At 37.7% G+C, this 20,795-nt stretch overlaps 2 long non-coding RNA genes across 3 annotated transcripts in view; one reads left to right on the top strand and one right to left on the bottom strand.

The window, feature by feature from the left end:
- Positions 1 to 20,795, bottom strand: part of LOC309862273 — a 58,259-nt gene that overhangs the window by 3,891 nt on the left and 33,573 nt on the right. The window contains exons 1-2 of one of the 2 annotated variants that reach the window (XR_014310397.1): positions 2,471 to 2,563; positions 1,978 to 2,043 (exon numbers count right to left, since the gene is read on the bottom strand). This is a non-coding gene — a long non-coding RNA (uncharacterized lncRNA). Of the gene's footprint in view, positions 1 to 1,977; positions 2,044 to 2,470; positions 2,564 to 20,795 lie in introns of those variants that run through there. The other variant, XR_014310396.1, reaches the window with a different exon arrangement.
- Positions 3,398 to 12,864, top strand: LOC309862274. Its single transcript, XR_014310398.1, has 3 exons — positions 3,398 to 3,541; positions 10,488 to 10,547; positions 12,673 to 12,864. It is a non-coding gene; the product is annotated as an uncharacterized lncRNA (long non-coding RNA).

The raw sequence follows: 20,795 nt of genomic DNA, 5'->3' as shown, positions 1-20,795 counted from the left end.
TCTGAAAGTAGACCTCACCTAGGGGTCTTAGGAATATCCCAGGGTACTGGCAGCCCTTGACAAAAAAAGCAAAAGAAAAATGAGATTCATTTGCTGCACATTTTGGATTCTCCCCCAGGGCTTAGCACACAAAGGTCCTGTTTCTTTCTCCCCCAGGATACACAGCCAAAAATGCTAGTCTCAGTTGCACATAGTTTTGGTTTAGCTAGGTTCTGTGTTGGTCTCAGGCACTATAGGCTACTCTGAATCCCTCCCCCCCCCCCCCCCCCGCCCCCACTGCCTCAGGCTCCTCTTTTGTTTTGGTTATACTTCTCTCAGGTCTCTGTCCTCCGCATTTCAGACAAGTAAGAGAGTTGGGTTCAATCAAGGTTGAGAAGAAGACTTTGCAATTAAACTGCTAATTAAGGAAGTACCAACCTGAAGAAGCTAATTTGCACTGATCTGTTTAAAATATCTAGCAGCAGATCAGGCATGAATTGAGGTACAGTCCTTTTAAGCGTCAGCCAACTGGCCTTCTTTCAGAGCAGCAGCTATCAATAATTCCATGCTGAGGACCATCTGATAGGAAATCAACCACAGGCCCCTGGAATGCCAGCATTCCCCACTGCTCTGTTTTCCCAGTTGTCAGATCTGTTTATAAATTGTCCATTTATAGCAAATCCAGCACCTGCTATGAACACCTCATCCTGCCAAGTGTGGGACTGCATCTCAGAAAGAGCCACTATAGATTTTTTCAGTTCCTTTTAACCTTTCCCAACCCAAGTTTGAATATTTGCCTAGGAATTCTGAGGGGGAATATATTCTATATGGGAAGATCTAGTCTATTAAAAGTTATCATTTTGCTCCATTAAAAAAAAAAAAAGCAACTCATCATTCTCTTGGGAAATATAATGCTCTCTTTCTGAACAAGTCTGACACTGGGACACATTTAAAATAACCCCTAAAATATTCAGCAGGGTAAAAATGCTCTGGGGAAAAGTTAAGGGAGGCTTTCTTTTTAACTCTATTATATAGCTTTTTAGCTCATTGTCAAAACCTCCACTTACCAGACAATGCTGTCTGCTGTTCAAAACCATTATGTAAAACATATTTAAAGACACCTTCCCATTGCTGAAAACCCAATATATATGCCCTAGATTTGGGTTTTTTTCTTGCCAATTATCCATCTGCAAAGTGCCTAGAATTAATTCTCAAAGTTCCATCCCTCCCCCAATCCCAAGATGCTTCTGTTCATTTTGGTCTTCGCAAAAAAATAGAAAATAGTATACATATAATATTTGTAGTGTGGGTTCATGGTTTCTAGAGATGAAGTTCAAACCAGATGCAATGGTGGACAGAAATGTGTGTATAACCCTCAGAAATGTGAGGTGACCCCTTGATCCTTCAGTTTATACCTTCCCTCAAAAATCCTTCTCAAGTATAAGACTGTTACTTTTTTTTAAGCCACAAAGGGAGACTCTAGTTAAGAGCACGTGGCAGAGGCAGCTGGTCTGATGGGTGGCATTTCTGTTCCCCAGTTCTGCATTCAGACAAAGGGGATAGCCCCATATTTTCATGGGAGGACATGAGCACTTAACATTTCTTTTTTAAAAATGTTATGGTATCTCCATACAGAAGATAACTTTTGCAAGGTAATTATTATTAGTAGGCCAACAAAGTTAGACAGTCATGAGATCAGGTAAAACAGAAAGAACTCAAAAAAAAGAATTAGAGGGCATGAAATTAAATACCTGTAAAATTAAAAATGCTTACTCTAGGTAATGGTTTTCCTTTACAGAGACCAAGGTCTTCAGTATTCTAGTCCAGCTTAGCTGTATCTTTTTGTTGCAGTTTATATATATTAAGCTAATCTTAGATTATACACACATAAATTCTTTCCTTCCAAAATGGAATTGTGCTTAATCTGTTACACGTTACTCCAATGCAAATCATCTTTGCTTACTTTTTGGTCATTTGATGACCATCTGTTTTACCAACCTGGATTCTTTCACTCATCACAGAAGTCAGGCCCCATTACTTGAGATGATCTCTGAGATGCCCCTGCTGGAGAAAGGAATGTGCAAATTAGAGGACTACAAATCAGTTTGAAAACTCAATGACTCCTTCCCATAAATCTGTGTCCTTAATATTAAAAATCATTTGGAGGTGCTGAAAAGAGAACTGATAGCTAACAGAACACAGCAGTCCTACCCTCTTCTAGGCATGGATTAGCAGTTGAGAGGGACTATGCAGATCTAAATCCATATTCTGCTACCAAAAATAGAAAAAAGGAAACCTTTGAAGCCAAAGAAGCCCTAAGAATAACTGTCAGTAAGGAGCTAGAGCTCCATGGGCAGGAAGCAATGCTCAAGTGGCCGTTTTGTGCTGCTCCCCGCCCCCCCCTCCCCAGTGGCTTTCACATTTATCCTGTTAGAAAGATAGCTTTCAAAGACTTCCCTTTAACACAGACACATAGGCCTTCACAACCCGCCTTTCTACAGCAGCTCAGGGATCTGGCGCTACACATCACTTCAACACAGCCCTTGGGTTTGGTGCGATTTCCCCCCACGGATCATTTCAATCTGTTTAAGGCTGAACAGTGAACTCTTCATAGACCGCATTACACAGAGAGCCTCAGTAGGAAATGGTTGGCCAAGCAAACATTTGTTTCCTGTTTTGCTTTTTATAATTTTACATTCCAACTCAACCTAACTTTCATCCTTTTTATTCTTTTTATAGTCACAAAAATCAATGCACCAAACCAGTGAAGTTTATTTATCTCATGTGCTTCGAATGACACTATAAAACCATACACTTGAATCTATCTTATAAAACATATTTGAGTTAGAAGAGGTTTTGGGGAACAAGACAGTGAGAGCGCTTTAAAATGGCCTGTGGGACAGCTGGAGAGGCACAGAGGCTGAGAAGGTTACTAGAAGGAGATCTGGCCAGTACACGATGATGGGCAGTTTAAAGGCCAAGGAATGGAAAATAGGGTAGGAAGGAGAACAGAGAGAAGTAAGACATTGAGGAAGATGACAGAGCCTGTTTTATCTTATGCAGATTAGGAAAAGCAACCCTTTTGAGCACACATAAACTGATGTGAAGGTGCATGGCTGGATTTCAGCCCTCACTCTTCCTTCCCTTTGGACAGGTGCCTTTCTGCAAGGTACAGACTGCACCATACCACATCTGGGGGAAACTGTGGGCAGGAGACTGAAAGATACAAATGGGGATCTTTAGACACACTGATCAAAAAAAAAAAAAAAAAAAAAAAAAAGTCACGGATACTTCTGGTAGCATACAGGAAATCCTGTTTGTTTGTCTTTTTTTAAGATTTTTTATTTATTTATTTGACAGAGAGAGAGATCACAAGTAGGCAGAGAGGCAGGCAGAGAGAGAGAGAGAGAGAGGAGGAAGCAGGCTCCCTGCTGAGCAGAGAGCCTGATGCAGGACTCGATCCCAGGACCCTGAGATCATGACCTAAGCCGAAGGCAGCGGCTTAACCCACTGAGCCACCCAGGTGCCTGGAAATCCTGTTTTGAATCAAACAATTTTGCTGGTGAGTAGGGGTAGAGGAGGATGGTTGGCAAAATTGATTTCTGCAAACTAACTGTATCAAAACATTTCAGTAGAATGTTTTATCTTTTGTTATGTTTCATACAATGCATGTATTATTCATTTTAAGAGAGGTTTGCATTCATCACATCTAATGAATATCTTCCATGATTAATACAATTCATATTTATTTGTCAAGATCTAGGCAAATAGAAAAATTCTAGCACAAATTGCTGGAACTTGTTAAAGATGAGCACGGTTCACAGGTTGAAATTTGGGGATGCTTAACTGCCTTTATCTCAAAGGTCTTGAATGTCTTATTGAAACAACTGGTTAGGCTTCAGCCAAAATAAAAACATAATTACCCCCACCACTCAGACAGACTGCTTTTTCAAGGTCCTGGCCTCAATCTGTACTATATAATCCTTTATTAATCTGCTTCAGTTAGGTCCATGAGTTGCATCATAGCAAAACTGAAATGGGCAAAAATCAGAGAACCAAAGAAGAAACAGTAAATATGACATTAAATACCTAATATTAAAACACAATCAGTATATACCAGATGGGCCACTCTTGCTCTTGCTCAGGACCCAAGCATTCAATGACTATAAGAGAAACCATTAATATTTATAACAATTTACAGGTTTTATAGTTCCTCAACAACTATAACATGCACCATCTCACAGAATCCTCAAAAAAGTCCTTAGCAGTGGGGCACCTGGGTGTCTCAGGTAGTTAAGCAAGAAGTCTACTTGTCCCTCTCCCTCTGCTCTCACTTTTCCCCCTACCACTTGTACTCTCCCATGCTCACTCTCGATCTCTAAAATGATTAAATAAGGGCGCCTGGGTGGCTCAGTGGGTTAAGCCGCTGCCTTCGGCTCAGGTCATGATCTCAGGGTCCTGGGATCGAGTCCCGCATCGGGCTCTCTGCTCGGCAGGGAGCCTGCTTCCCTCTCTCTCTCTCTGCCTGCCTCTCTGACTACTGTGATCTCTCTGTCAAATAAATAAATAAAATCTTTAAAAAAAATAAATAAATAAAATAAAATGATTAAATAAAAGCTTAAAAAAAAAAAAAAGGCCATAGAAGTAAGTATGGTTTCATCATCAACTTTTGGAGATGAGAAAATTGGGAATTCAGACAAGCGGAGACCAACTCAATAGTAAGTGACAGAACCAAGACTCAATCCCAGGCCTTCTGGCTCAAAGCAATGATCCTACCAGTATACTGGTTCTTTGGTTCAAATAGAAACATCTCGTGATAGCTTGTTGCATCACGGACAAGTCTACCTATTTCTAAGATGACATTAGTTAGCCTGAGTAGTGATGGGATCAGCAGAAATTTATTCTAATAATCTCAATGACTTACTTTTAAATATCTATTTTACTTGCTAAAGATTTCTTTTTCATGCACTCCCTCTGCCAAATGCATTTTTGGAGAAGTCAGAATGTTAACTGATTTCAGTTAATAACAGCCTCTGAGTTATCTACTTTTTTAACACCCTATCTCTCTCCGTTCTAATGCAGATTCCTGATTAAAAATGCAAAACTATTTTTTTTAAAAATAAAAAACTACATTTAAAAATTAAGGATACATTTGTACTTACAATTGCATGTGTCTTGAAACCAATGTGCTTAGCTTCTGAGTATCAAAGTCTCAAGCTGACTAACAAGTGACAAAATCATTTGGGAGGTTTTAAGGACAAGGCTGGCAGTGATCTGTTAGAAGAATTGCTTCTGAAAAGATTCAACCACGTGACCAAGTGATGACACCAGATGGTCAAACTCATCCATCCTCATGTTTTTACAATAAATACAGCATCCTTTAGAATAAATCTATTGGAAATGACATATATAATCTAACCAATTAACTACTGATAGTTCAAAAAAAATAGTCCCTTACAACTTATATCCACTTTAGTCCTAAAAGTTTAGGTTACATTGTTAAAAGTTATCATTTCCCAACCTACTCTCTAACAATAGAAATTCTACTTCTCGTTTTCTACTGTAAAAAATTCTTGCACGTGGGAGATGTACAAAAATGTTTGTGGCAACGCTGTTTGACATTTTTCAAAAGGTAAGAAACAATTTAACCACCCTTACTGGAGAAATGATTTAGATATTTATAGTTAATGTAAATAAAGCAGAATTATATACAACAAATAAAAGGAATGAATTGTATGTACACATCAAGATGGATAAATCTCAAAATATATTGTGAAGTTGAAAAGCAAACTGGAAAAGTTTATCTTTAGTATACTAGTTATCTAAGTCCATTTGGACTTCTATAACAGACTAGGTAACTTATAAACAACAGAAATTTCTCACAGTTATGAAAGCTGGAAAATCCAACATCATAATGTCAGCATGATCAGGTTCTGGTAAAGGAACTCTTTCTGGTACAGATTGCAAATTTCTTGCTATGTTCTCACAGGTAGAAGGGACAAGAGTCTCTGGAGTCTTTTAATCTCATTCACAAGTGCCCTCATGACCTAACTACCCCCTAAAAGCCCCACTTCCTAATATTATCAATAGGGGGTTAGAATTTCAACATATGAATGCGGGAAGGGACACATATATTCTAACCATGGCACCAGTATTTAAGCAAAAACTTAACATACAAAAGAAGCTATAAATGGGTACATACAAAGATATAATAAATGTATGAAAACATTCATGGAAATTACACATATCAACTTCACAAATGGTTGCATCTACAGATGGAAAGAGAAGAGATGGAGAAGAGAGCTTTGCTCTACCTGTAATTCGTTAAACCTTTAGATAGATTTACATTTTTCTTACAATAATCAAAATAGTATGGTACTCACATAACAATAAGCATATAGACTAGTAGAGTTGTACAGGGAGCCCAGAAACAAACCTTTGCATATATGGTCAAATGATTTTTGTCAAGAGTGTCAGCACCATTCAAAAGGGGGAAAGACAGTCTTCAGAAAATGCTGCAGGGAAAACTGGACATTCACAGGCAAAAGAATGATACTGGACTCATACCTTATACCATATATTAAAATTAGTTCAAAATAGATCAAAGACATAAACATAAAAACTAAAACCATAAAACTCTCAGAAGAAAATAGAAGGAAAAGCTTTATAGCATTGGATTTGGTAATGATTTCTTGAATATGTCTCTAATTACAGAGGCAACAGAATAAAAAATAAATTAGACTTTAAAATTAAAAAATTTATGTACCAAACAACACTGCTGACAGAAAGAAAAGGAAACCCACAGAATGGGAGAAAATATTTATAAATCATGTATCTGGTAAGGGATCAATATCCAAAATATATAAAGAATTCCTACAACTCAACAAAAAACCAACCCAACTTAAAAATGGGCAAAGGACTTGAATACATAATTTTCCAAAGAAGATATACAAATGAGCAACAATCACATTAAAAAATGTTTAACATCACTAACCATTAAAGAAATGGAAATCAAAACCACAATAAGATACCACTCACATCCACTGGGATGATTATTACATAAAACAAACAAACAAAAATATGTGTTGGTAAGTATGTGGAGAAACTGGAACCCCTGTGCAACGCTGTTGGGAATACTGAATGGTACAGCCGCTGTAAAAGACAATATGGTTTCCGAAAAAATTCATCAAAAAAAATTCTGATCCAGCAATTCCACTTGTATGTATATACTTTTAAAAAGTCAAAGGAGGGATTTAAATAGATATTTGTAGACCAACATTCATAGCATTATTCACAATAGCTAAAAGACCAAAACAACCCAATGTCTGTTGACAAACAAATGGATAAACAAAATGTAATGCAATGGAATATATTCAGCCTTAAAAAGGAATGAAATTCTGATGCATGTTACAATATGGATGACTCTTGAAAACATTATGCTAAATGAAATAAGCCAGAAACAAAACAATAAATATTGTATTATTCCACTTATATAAACTATCTAGAAGAGCCAAATCATAAAGAGAGTAGAATATTGGTAAACAAGGCCCAGGGGAAGGGGGAGTTAGGAGTTATTATTTAATGAATAGACAATCTCAGTTTGGAATGATGAAAAAGTTCTGGAGATGAATAGTGGTGACAGTGTACAATAATGTGAAGGCATTTAATGTCACTGAACTGTACACTCAAAAAAAGGTTAAAATGCTAATTTTTATGTTATATATCTTACATCTTCATAAAAATTTTCCTTCAGGAGGGAGAAAAAGGTGAATCAAATATGGCAAAATGCCAAATTTACTATTTCTTTAAACCCAGTGGTAGGTTTACAAATAGTCCATTAGTTTCTGTACTTTATGTGCACCCGAAATGTCTCAGCTTAATTTTTGTTAATTTATTGTAGGTTTTGAAGAGAAGTTTTAATAAAATTATTCTGACCCTCAACTGTAAAGTAGAACAATGAGACTCTGGGACAGGTACTGAAGGCTGAAGACCACCCCTCAAATTATTTGATCAGTTTCTGGGCTACAGAACAGCATTTCTCAAATATAAAGTGCATACAAATTACCTAGAGATCCTACCACAATGCAGATTCTGATTCAGCTGGTCTAGAGAGACCTGAGAGTTTCCCTTGCTTACTGGTTCCCAGGTGATGCCCAGGCTGCCAGGCCATAGACACACTTTGATAACAAGGATCTAATGAATGATAGTACTTGTCACATATTACCTCCTTTCCTCTGAACTTTTCTTAATTATGTACTTCTTGATGACAAAGGGCTAAAGCCAGTCTTAAGTACATTTCAATGTAAAATTCATCATCTTATACTTTATTTGATAAAGGCTACCATAAAGCAAAATAACAATTAAAACCTAAACATCACTGAAAATATTTCAGAAAGACTACATCTCTTTCAAAAATCCTAAATTAGAAACTTTGACTCAGCTATCGAAATATATAATAAAAGCATAGTTTAGGATATATTAATCTCTCTTCCCCAACTTATGAAATAGGAATTTCTACAGCACAAATTTCCACTGATGGCAAGTTACTTCACTTAATTATACAGTCCTTAAATAGTCTCTTTTTACTTTGTAAATTCCAGTATAATTCTAGGTTGGGAGCTAATAATTTTACCTACTATAAAATGACTAATTAATTTCCTAAAATTTAAAAAGCCTCTAGGACAAAATTTCTTGCCAGAATGGTTTAGAATCTGGTCGTCTGGTGGACCCCAAGGTGTCAATCTAGTTAAATGAATTAAAGCTTCAGGAAATATAGTGTTTCCAGAATCGCCACAAATAAGATCCACCCCAGTGCCAAAAACAAAGAAAGCCTCTATATTCCCCAGTTAACCAACAGATGATCAAATTCCTCCTTAAAATCAAATAGTATGGTTCTCTAAATAAGTATAGTTGATTAAGAATAAGCAGACTTCAGGCCTAATGACCCAAGCTACTGAGTTTGTTTTTAAATAATGTAAGGCTACAGTATTTCCAGCATTCACTGTCTTTCATCAGCCTATCATTTCAGAGGCAAGAATTGTCTTTAGTCCAAACTGAAAATTTTGACACATTTACCAGGTTAATTTTTCTTTGGAATCTGCTAACAAAGTAATAGTTACAATAATAATTATATATATATATATATGTGTGTGTGTGTGTGTATATATATATATATATATGTGTGTGTGTGTATATATATATATATAGAAAGAGAGAGAGAGATCCCACTCATTTTTACAGTGCCCTAATTTTGTGCCAAGGCCCATTCTATTTGATTTGTTTACATGGATTATCTACTTGAATCGTTTTAACAACCCTGTAAAACACATATTATAATCTCTAACTCACAGTTATGAAAACAGACTCAGAAAATTAAGTAACAGGTCCAAAGTCACAAAGTAAGTGGCACTTTCTAACTCAGGAATACTATTCCTAACCATGATGCTCACTTGTAAACTTTAATTGCTGGTGCTACTTCCCATAATGAATGTTGTCATGTAAGTCCACTCCAAACTGCTTAATAGCACTACAGTAAAAATTGGAAGGAACTCCTTTTCTTGATATCAAGTATCCTCCTCTAAGTCTTTATTCAATATCATTTGGAGTAATCAATAGAAGCCTATGGGTCTATGGCTAATACTGCCAAGAAAAAAAAATCATTATATTTGGCAGAAAGGCTGCAATATCTAATCACTAATGCCTCTATTGAATCACTCAGTTCAGTTTGCACACTTAGAGTAGTGAGCAACAGAAGTAAAATCTAGGGGCCTGCTGAGGTTTCTTTTTGAAGGATGGCTAGTCGTAATGCAAGCCCAAAAATAAAAAGCTGGGTTTGGGAAAATATCAGCACATTTTCATTTCCAAAGTAACTTGAATTTCTTCCCAAATGACTTATTTCCCTTCATAAAACTAGGATCTTAGGTTCTGGGCTTGATATTTCATCAGCAAGTTGAGAAAAGATCTGTATACATACAAAATATTAATAGCCCCAAAGGAAGTCACATAGATTCAAGAATTATCTACTTACTGTGTCTGCGTCAGAAAGCTCACACTCTGGGTGAGTCAGAGGAAGAAAGGGCCAAAGGATATTGACACTATCAAGTCTGAAAACAGAAAGCCCAATCTATTTCAATCTCATTTGTAGACTTAAATCACAACTTTTACCGACAATTCACTATTTCAAAAAAACATTTCTCAATAAAATGTAATTCAAGGGCAATTTGCTTCTCAGAGGCCAAATGGCCATCTTATCCTTCCAGACGAGCATAGCACATTTTCCTCAGAATCTGAAGGCAATAAAGATATATTTAATTGAGAGAGGAAATCAAAAGACCACAAGGCCTCCTCAAGATACAGAACGAGTGATGGTCCTTTTAAAACTAGCAATTGCAAATTAAACACTAGGAAAGAATAAAAAAGAAAAGCACTTAGGTCATCAATCAAAGTGATTAATTATAAAGGACCTAAAGTACATTTCTCTTAACTCTTCTTTCACCTCACAAACATAGGGAGAAAATGGCAAAGCTAAAGATTGCATCATGAATGGGGTCAGAACTACAGGATGGCCGGTAAGTATGAAACATACTTTATGCATAAACACACACACACACACACACACACAGATTAAATTCCCTTGATTACTTCTTTCCCATTATGCTAAAGGCATAGGTTTACTTAGTTAAAAGCAGAGTCACAAATCACTTGAGGCCACTCATCTGAGATGTACGTGCAGAGATTTACCTAAATACCTGGTTAATGCACATGTTCCTTGCGGTTTTGCCCAGAGCACTGGACTATGTACTGCTGAAGAGAAACAATACAAAAAGAGAAATAACATGATATATCATAATACAAAAATTATCTATTATATATACTTGCCATATTTCCAAACTTAAGGACTGCCCTATAGAGTTCAACCAATTATTCTATCTAACAGACCAGTGCTTGTGAAATATTTCAGGCTTGGGAACTTTTCACACTGCTAAAAAACTAATGAGGTCCTCAAATAACTTGTTTTTATACAGGTTATATAGACCAATATTTACTGTATTGGAAACTAAAAAAAAAAAAAAAGAGAGAGAGAGAAAATTTTAAAATATTTATTCATTTAAAAAAATCCATTGTAAGTTAATATATTTTAACTAACAGTACATTTTTCAAAACAAACAAAAATTAGTGAGAAGAGTGGCAATGTTTAAATGTTTGTCCATCATTTTAATGTCTGGCTTAATAAACAACTGAGTTCTTTTATATTCAATCTGTTCTGATACATTGTTTTGTTAAAATATATGAAAAAGATACACACTCTGGGGCACCTGGGTGGCTCAGTCATTAAGCATTTGCCTTCAGCTCAGGTCATGATCCCAGGGTTCTGGGACTGAGTCCCACATCAGGCTTCTTGCTCACAGGGGAGCCTGCTTTCCCTCTGCTTGCCTCTCCCCCACATCTTGTGTGTGTGTGTGTGTGTGTGTGTGTGTGTGTACATGCTCTCTCACTCTCTCTCTCTCACTCACTCTCTCTCTAAGAAATGAAAAAATAAAATCTTTCTTAAAAAAATAAATATATAATTTTTAAAAATCAGTTGCCATGTAGAATCTAAAACAAAGCCCCATCAACAAATGTTTCATGCTGTTGGAGTGTCTGGATAGTATAATTGGTTAAGCATCTTACTCTTGGTTTTGGCTCAGATAGTGATCTCTGGGTCATGAAATCAAGCCCCACAATGGGCTCCATGGTCAGCGCAGAGTCTGCTCGGGATTCTTTCTCCCTTTCCCCCAACAAGAACACACTCTTTCCCTCCCTCTCTTTCTCTCTCAAATAAATAAATCCTAAAAAAAAATTTTCATACAGTTATACTAAAATCCATTAGTCTTATGCATTTTAATGGGTCTTTTACCCATGTTATAATGTAAAACTATGCATTGTCATTTGGAAAGTGTTAGTTCACTGGTTACAAAAATCTTCTAAATGTTGACACAATTCTTCACACAAAAGCAGATGTTGTCATTTATTGATTATAATCATACTGGCATGTAATATTCATTAATGTAACACTGATCTCATTAAAAAATCTTTAAACATTGTGCAGCTATCAAGCTCACAGTGACAGACACAAGTTTTCAGGATTTCTTTCTTGTTGGAAATCTCGGGTTTTAACACCGGGAAAAATACTGCCAGTTGTTCTTCTGAAAGTGGCAGTCTATCTTTGTTCATTTTAAAGAAAATGTGTGCCAAACACCCAAATTTAAATATCCATGGTAAGCCATTCCTTCAAGTAAAGATGGTGTTCCAAATTCAAAAAATTGTATAATTTCTTTTTTTCAATATGACATACTTCAATTTAAAACAGAAGTCCTTCATGAAGAAAACTTCCATTTCATCATAAAAATATTTTAAAAATTATGTCAACAGTGTGGTGATAAAAAATAAATATAATTACAACTAGTCCAATTTGGTGCTGCTGCCTCTATTTCTGTTGAGTGACTAGCAGCTTTACCAACTATTGTTTCTGTGCCATCTGTGCAATCGTCAACTCAAATAAAAAGTAAGCTCTTGCTGTTATAAACATTGTTTTGAACTTGCTGACCCCCTGAAGAAGTCTCAGAGACCCCAATAGTGAGTTACAATTTGAAAACTAGTGGAGTACACTATAGCTCACATAAAAACTCATCATGTGTGAACTGCGTTCTTTAGGAGAAACAACATGTGTTGGAGAGGATGTGGAGAAAGGGGAACCCTCCTACACTGTTGGTGGGAATGCAAGTTGGTTCAGCCTCTTTGGAGAACAGTGTGGAGATTCCTCAAGAAATTAAAAATAGAACTTCCCTATGACCCTGCCATTGCACTCCTGGGTATTTACCCCAAAGATACAGATGTCGTGCAAAGAAGGGCCATCTGTACCCCAATGTTTATAGCAGCAATGGCCACGGTCGCCAGACTGTGGAAAGAACCAAGATGCCCTTCAACGGACGAATGGATAAGGAAGATGTGGTCCATATACACTATGGAATATTATGCCTCCATCAGAAAGGATGAATACCCAACTTTTGTAACAACATGGATGGGACTGGAAGAGATTATGCTGAGTGAAATAAGTCAAGCAGAGAGAGTCAATTATCATATGGTTTCACTTATTTGTGGAGCATAACAAATATCATGGAGGACAAGGGGTGTTAGAGAGGAGAAGGGAGTTGGGGTAAATTGGAAGGGGAGGAGAATCATGAGAGACTGTGGACTCTGAAAAACAATCTGAGGGGATTGAAGTGGCGGGGGTGTGGGAGGTTGGGGTACCAGGTGGTGGGTATTATAGAGGGCACGGATTGCATGGAGCACTGGGTGTGGTGAAAAAATAATGAATACTGTTTTTCTGAAAATAAATAAATTGAAAAAATTTAAAAAAAAAAAAAGAAAAAAGAAAATACCTATACAATTCTGGAGTGTGGTTGCTGAGCAGAAGGCCTACCAGAATGGAGACTCTTGACCGAGGATCAAATGTTATGTGCTGAAATGTCATTTTCATTTAAAAAATTGTTCTACTCTCTTTGTATGTCATATGGTAGATGATAGCAACCGTGACTGTGGAGAGGGGTAGTTGCAGAAGAAGTTTAGGAAGATGAGATGGAAAGAACCCAGAAATCTCAATGACATACCTGACCTTGTTGATTTGGAACCAGTGCCCCATCACCCAATCACCCAATTACCACAGCTGGTAGGCAGTGGAAATGCCAGGAGCCCCAGGAACATAGCCCCAGGAATAGAGTCCTGGTATCTGGCATTTGAGATAGCCTCAGGCAAAAGGGAACTAGGGCAGATATTGCTAGCATCTATGAGTTAGGTATTTCCAATGAGGACATTGTTGTGCCACATACCACTGGGGGTCCCCCACCTGTCCTGTGGCTTAGTTGGCAAGAATTCTTTTTAAAAATATTTTTAGATCTCTTTCAGCACATACAGCCATGCTCCAATCCCATATTTACAATGAAGTTTCAAGAGAGGAGCTAGTAGCTCCTGACTTCCCCACATTCCAAAACTGGGCCCCCAGATTTTGAATAAACATCTCATTGCATGGATCCAAGAATTCATGTTTATACTTTAACTTCTCATTTTTTATGTGAATTTCTTTTGTTATGTTGTATTTTTAAAACCCTCATTCTTGGGGCACCTGGGTGGCTCAGTGGGTTAAAGCCTCTGCCTTTGGCTCGGGTCATGATCACAGAGTCCTGGGATCAAGCCCCAGATCGGGCTCTCTGCTCAGCGGGGAGCCTGCTTCCTCCTCAATCTCTCTGCCTGCATCTCTGCCTACTTGTGATCTCTGTCCATTAAATAAATAAATAAAATCTTAAAAAAAGAAAAACCCTCATTCTTACTACTCAGACGTAGAAATGCTCATTCTGTTGATTCTGGTAAGATTTTTGTTGGTGCTAGTTTGGATAGTAAGAAGGAACACCTGGGGTAAGGAATATACAAGGTCTTTTGTGTTGTGTACAGAAAATATTTAAGAGGCACTGTAACAAAGTTTCTCCATATACCCTACTGATCTATTTATCAGCAATTCCTGTGGTATTAATAATATCTGCAAGTAATTCCACTTTACAGATGGAAAAATGAGGCACCCAAGGTTTAGCTAACTTAGTTAAATCAGTGGACAAATACAAGATTTGAATACCCTCAACATGATGTGTTTTCTTCTAGGCCAGTGTTTCTGGGAGATTTCAGCATTCAGGTTCATATTCCACCTCTCTATCCTCCACCAACCTTGCACCATACCCCCCAACCAAAAAAAAAAAAAAAAAAATACAGGCCATTTTTTATCCATATTGTTGTTAATATCAGGAAGTTAATGAGAACACTGATAATGACAATGAATACTGAGTAAATACCAGCAACAAGAAAGAAAGAAAATAAGTTTATTATAAATGTTTTTCCATGGTGGTTTTTAGTTACAAAAATATATTTTAAACATGTACTTGGTCATTTTTTAAAAATAAATTTTGGATACTGATTCACTTGCCCATTTTACCCTACCCAGCAATATGCTGATATCACCTATAATTAATGATTGGAAGCAGAACTCTTATCTTCCTCCAATTTGATTGTCGGGTCTATATTTGTATTATAGAAAGTGCTCATAATTTAATAGTATTTTTTTAAATGTGCTACTTTGAATTGATCTGTGACCCCAGTTGCCTTGTTTTCCTTGTCTTTGTTCTATAAGAAGAGCTTCTGTTGGATCCTGATTTACAGAACTAAATATACTCTGATAGAAGCATAGCCCAAACCCCAATGCTATTAAGGCTCATTCAATTATAGGTAGAAATGAAATTAAGAAGCTTCCTGCAGTACAGAGAGCATTCATTTTAGGTGAACCATTTTATTAGAATGGTGGCAGTTTCTACTATTGTTTATTTCTACCTTTGTCAATGGACCCTCCATCTCTTGCTCAGGTGATCAGCTCATTATGGATACTTAAATTATTGATAATAACTACTTGGCACTTAATTAGGGCACTGTGCTAATGAGGCCAAATTGCAGCTGTGTGTCTGTGGCTGTGAATGGTTTCACTCCATTTGTCCCAACCCCAGCTCACTATCTTGCATCATGCTTTCCACCAAGTTCACAAAGGGGACTCAGCAAGCAAATGAAGAGCTGACTCAATAAAAAAACCAATAATGCTGTCAAATAACTTCCAAAATGTTTATTCTATAATAGGGAATCAAAAGCATGATCTAAAATTAGTATGTAATTCTTATTATGTCTTGAATTTGTACAAGGCATTTCAACTAATGGAAACCAAAGTACTACTGAAGTTACTTCAAATTATCTTAAATACTCAGTGTGTATAAGGTTCATAACCTTATGCTAGCCATGATAAGTGACATAAAAAAATGAATAAGGCCTGGTCCATACTTTATTATACCCTAAAAGAGAGGTGGGAAGATAATTATAATGTGTATGTCATTATTAAACTGTATGTTAAAGATAATGTTCTATGAACTGTATATTACCTTATTTTCTCCCCAATCTCCCCAATCACTGAGGTAGATGTTGTATCCCCATATTACTAACAAAGAAACTGAGGCTCAGGAAGTGGGAGTTACCAAAAGATATTAAGTGCCTGAGGTATAATTAACTCATGCCTCTTTGATATCAAAACCTGCAGTCTTTTTTTTAAATTAATTTCTCTTCAGCATAACAGAATTCATCATTTATGCACCACACCCAGTGCTCCATGCCATACGTGCCCTCCATAATACCCACCAGTTAGAATGGCCAAAATTAGCAAGACAGGAAACGTGTGTTGGAGAGGATGTGGAGAAAGGGGAACCCTCTTACACTGTTGGTGGGAATGCAAGTTGGTGCAGCCTCTTTGGAGAACAGTGTGGAGATTCCTTAAGAAACTAAAAACAGAGCTTCCCTATGACCCTGTCACTGCACTACTGGGTATTTACCCCAAAGATACAGATGTTGTGCAAAGAAGGGCCATCTGTACCCCAATGTTTATAGCAGCAATGGCCACGGTCGCCAAACTGTGGAAAGAACCAAGATGCCCTTCAATGGATGAATGGATAAGGAAGATGTGGTCCATATACACTATGGAGTATTATGCCTCCATCAGAAAGGATGAATACCCAACCTTTGTATCAACATGGACGGGACTGGAAGAGATTATGCTGAGTGAAATAAGTCAAGCAGAGAGAGTCAATTATCACATGGTTTCACTTATTTGTGGAGCATAACAAATAACATGGAGAACATAGGGAGATGGAGAGGAGAAGGGAGTTGAGGGAAATTGGAAGGTGAGATGAACCATGAGAGACTATAGACTCTGAGCCAGGTGGTGAGCTGCAGTATTACATGTGTTCACAAACCACTCTTTCAGCTAACATCCTCAGGAGGCACCGACCTGAGGCTTTACAGAACATGAAGAGTTAGTACTAGACCTTCTAAAACCAGAATCTTACCCTAGATAGAATTAAGGAAATAGAGTCTCAACTGGCTATTACAATGATGTTTAAAGGACTCACAAATAATTTCATTACTCTATACTTAGTTTTGGGATTCCCTCAGATGTGATCCTGCACATACACACTGACAGATTGAACCTGGTCCCCTAAATCTCTCAGTCATTACTAAGGGCATTCAAAGGGTCATGTCTGGAGCTTGAATCAGAAACAAGTATATGCAAATATGCAATTGAAGAAGTTGTGCTTTTTTTGTAACAGAGAACTGGGTGTTTGACTTCTGTTACAAAGACAATACTACATGCTCACTACACCATTTTTTGTGAGCACACAGAATGGATTTCCCAACTTTCTCTGAAGATAGGCTGGGAACTGGTGGAACAGAGATGAAAGTACTGAAGTCACTTGTTACACTGGTCATCAAAAACATCTCCCTTGATAATCCAGCATTCTCTTTCCACTTCATGGTTACCTGGGAAACCATGTGTCTAGATAACACAGTCAAATGAAGAAAGTTCTATAAGATCCTTGAGTTATAGCCCCAATGCAAACTGCCAAGAAAAACTACCTGACCTGAGTTAGTCTCATGGGAGCAAGAAATAAATCTGTATTCCATTAAACCAATGAGATTTGGTGGATTATATTACCAAAACGTTGCTTAATCTATCCTAACTGATATGGCCCCTTAGTGAAAGCTCCAGGACTCTAAGTATATATCAAGAGCTTTTGCCCCCCAAGAATATCACTGTGTTTGATATTTAGGATAACAAACAATGGGCTAGGGACTATGGGAGACAAGGAGTTGTGTCACCCTTGGTGCCGGAATGAAAGGGACTATACCACAAAGGACTGCCAAGAACTACCTGTGTGTGTTGAACTACCAGGAGAGGGCATGTAAGACTGGATTCTGAGCTACTACATAAAATTAGGTAGTGAAGAGTATGTGGTCTTGGGATTCTTCTTCTGAGATGTAGGATTTCACACCTTGGAGAAGACCTTAGGAAATGGTAAAGTCACTACTATGATAGCTCCCAGAAGTATGGAAAAAGGATTGACATGCCAAATAAAGCTGAAATGCCAGAACTACCATGACAGATGGTGGACAAAGGGATTAAAAGGCTCAGGAAGGTGACCTACTGGAATGGATATACTGTTTATGGCCAGATGACCCATTAGAATATTATGTTCCACAGAAAAGCCCAAAAGACAAACCATTTGTAAAGCCATAAGGTATACACCAGGGAGGACAAAAATAAAAAAACAAAAAAAGTGTTGGCTCCTCTTCATAGGTCAGGGATGACCAGGGTAGGAGATACCATTATAGAATTGGGCTGACGGACAGCAAAGAAAATAATAGGGCTCCAGAACATACAGCCCGAACTGCCAGAACCCAGCAGTTTACAGTCATTGCAGGAATCAGCAAAACTAAGATGGCAGTCTAGGGTGCCTAACTCAGAGCACAGTATCCAAAGGAGCAAAATAATAAATGGCAGACAAAAGTACTATTCTACTTGTACCAGCAGAAAATTAAGGATAGATAGCTGGGAGCTGGAGGGCACTCACTCCAATAAAATGTCACACTTCTTGCCCAGTTTCTGGACCCAAGCCAGTTTTCAGATCTAAACCCAAAGACTGAAGATGTGGACAAGTTCATAGGAGAAAAGACCATGCTACACCATCAACAAGAAGACAAACCTCGTAAACCTCTTGAGGTTCTGGAGACAACATGCCCACATGCAAGGATACTTTTCCATCCCACATACTGATAAAAAAGGCTGCCAGATTTCTGGGTGGCCTAGATGGTAAAGGGATCTATAGCAGATTCAGGCTGTGGTAAAGGCAGCCCTGCCACTAAGGCCATATAGTGTGTAGACAGTGTGGTGTTGGAACTATCAGTAATAGGAGAAGATGCCATCTGAGTTGATGGAAAGTCTCCACTACTCTACTACTACTACAGAGAATTACAGGTTTTAGTCCTCTCTCAGGGTCTGTTTCCAGAGAACCCAATCTATGGTCAGGGTAAATGGAATGCTTACAACCTTGCCATGCCATGAGGATGCATTACAGAAAGAAATACGAAAAAAAAACCAAACTTCATGATAAGCATACATTGAGTATATCTCTGTTTCTGTATTTAAAAAAGGAAGTTACACCCCAAACAAGCAAGTCATTATTTCCCCCTGAAAAACTTTTTGAAGAGTATTGCCAAGATTCACTCCATGTACCTTTCAAAGGAGAAGGCCACTGTTCTTCCAAAGTCACAAAAGACCCAACACTCAAGTAGCAGGGCCAAAGCCTGATCCTGATAGACATCAAAGAATGTTGGAAACTGAAAGGATTTTGTGGTTTTTATTCTCATTGGCAAACCCTGACATCATACTATGGAAGCTCCAAATGTCTAATAGTCATTTTGCTACCTTCCTTTGTGACTACAGCAAGGAACCTAAGAAGTCCGCTGAGGTCTTCTATGAAAGGTTTCTTCTGATTTAAAAACAACGACAACACACACACACACACACACACACACACACACACACAAAACCTTACAAGGAAGTACACTATTGATGCCTAAAACCATGGCAACCATCTGCAACCATCACGAGAGACATTAAACTAAAGATGACAGCATGATAAGAAAAAAGAGTCTATGTCCTTAGTTATAACACTGAGCTGCTGAACCAATTCATTAAATAATCTTAACTCCAGAATTTTGATTTTGACATTATACATCCCATATTTTTAAACCTTATGATTTTTAAACCTTATGATTTTCAGACAAAATTCCTCTCTTTAGGCATCATCTAATCCAGTAACTTTGTTTCACAGATAAACTGAGATTCCAAATGAGTAAGTAACTTGCTCAACACTAGTGGTGATTAACTGAAAGAGCAACAGCTCAAATGTTGCTGTCCTGATTCTTGGACTAGAGCACTCTATCCCAACCCTTGGAGAACATTCTAGCTGGAATCAAAAGGAAATAGGAAGACCAAAGAGAGAGGCCTGGTAGGCTCTGAAGGGAACAATCTCAGGTACTCCGGGAGAAAAGGGTTTGGGATAGAAAGTACAGACTGAAGGGACAGGATTCCAGTCAATTTTGAGTGATTTCCCTGTCTTGTTCCTGACCTCACAGCCCACCCTTGTGTCCCCAGAAAGCCAATTAAAAATAAGCACTGACCATGTAACTGTCCTAAATACATAAAAATAACATTACTGTACATGACCAAAAGTGAACCAGATTCTCTGAATTTTTTTCCAACTTCCAAAAATAGTTAGGACTTTCTGCCAAAGAGAGTGGAGCTTGAATTCCCATGAAAAAAAAAAAAAAAAATCAATCCATGGCATTTGCTCCAGTGTAGAAAGAATTAAGTACACACTCAAGAATGGAATTCTCCGTGCTCTCTCACCCCACAAGCCTGTTTTCTGAAAATAAAGGGGAAAAAAGCAACAGCCAAGACATAATTTAAAAAAAAAAAAAAGCATGAGACTTGGAATCAAGAAAGCCAGATTCTAAACTTCAGTAAACATTTGCCATTCTTTGTAGTGACCTTCCTTTACAGGTTTAAGGGCTCTCTTGTCTTAAGACACAGAACCTGGGGTGCCTGGGTGGCTCAGTGGGTAAGCCTCTGCCTTTGGCTCGGGTCATGATCCCAAGGTCCTGGGATCAAGCCCCATATCGGGCTCTCTGCTCAGCAGGGAACCTGCTTCCTCCTCTCTCTCTGCCTGCCTCTCTGCCTACTTGTGATCTCTGTCTGCCAAATAAATAAATAAAATCTTTTTTAAAAAAAAGACACAGAACCTATCTCACATTATATAAGTTTCAAAGACCAGATAGTCATTATCCCAGCCTCCCTTGCA

This window comes from Mustela nivalis (assembly GCF_964662115.1).
Source record: "Mustela nivalis genome assembly, chromosome: 3".
NCBI lineage: Eukaryota > Metazoa > Chordata > Mammalia > Carnivora > Mustelidae > Mustela > Mustela nivalis.
This window is presented reverse-complemented; position numbering and strand designations above follow the sequence as displayed.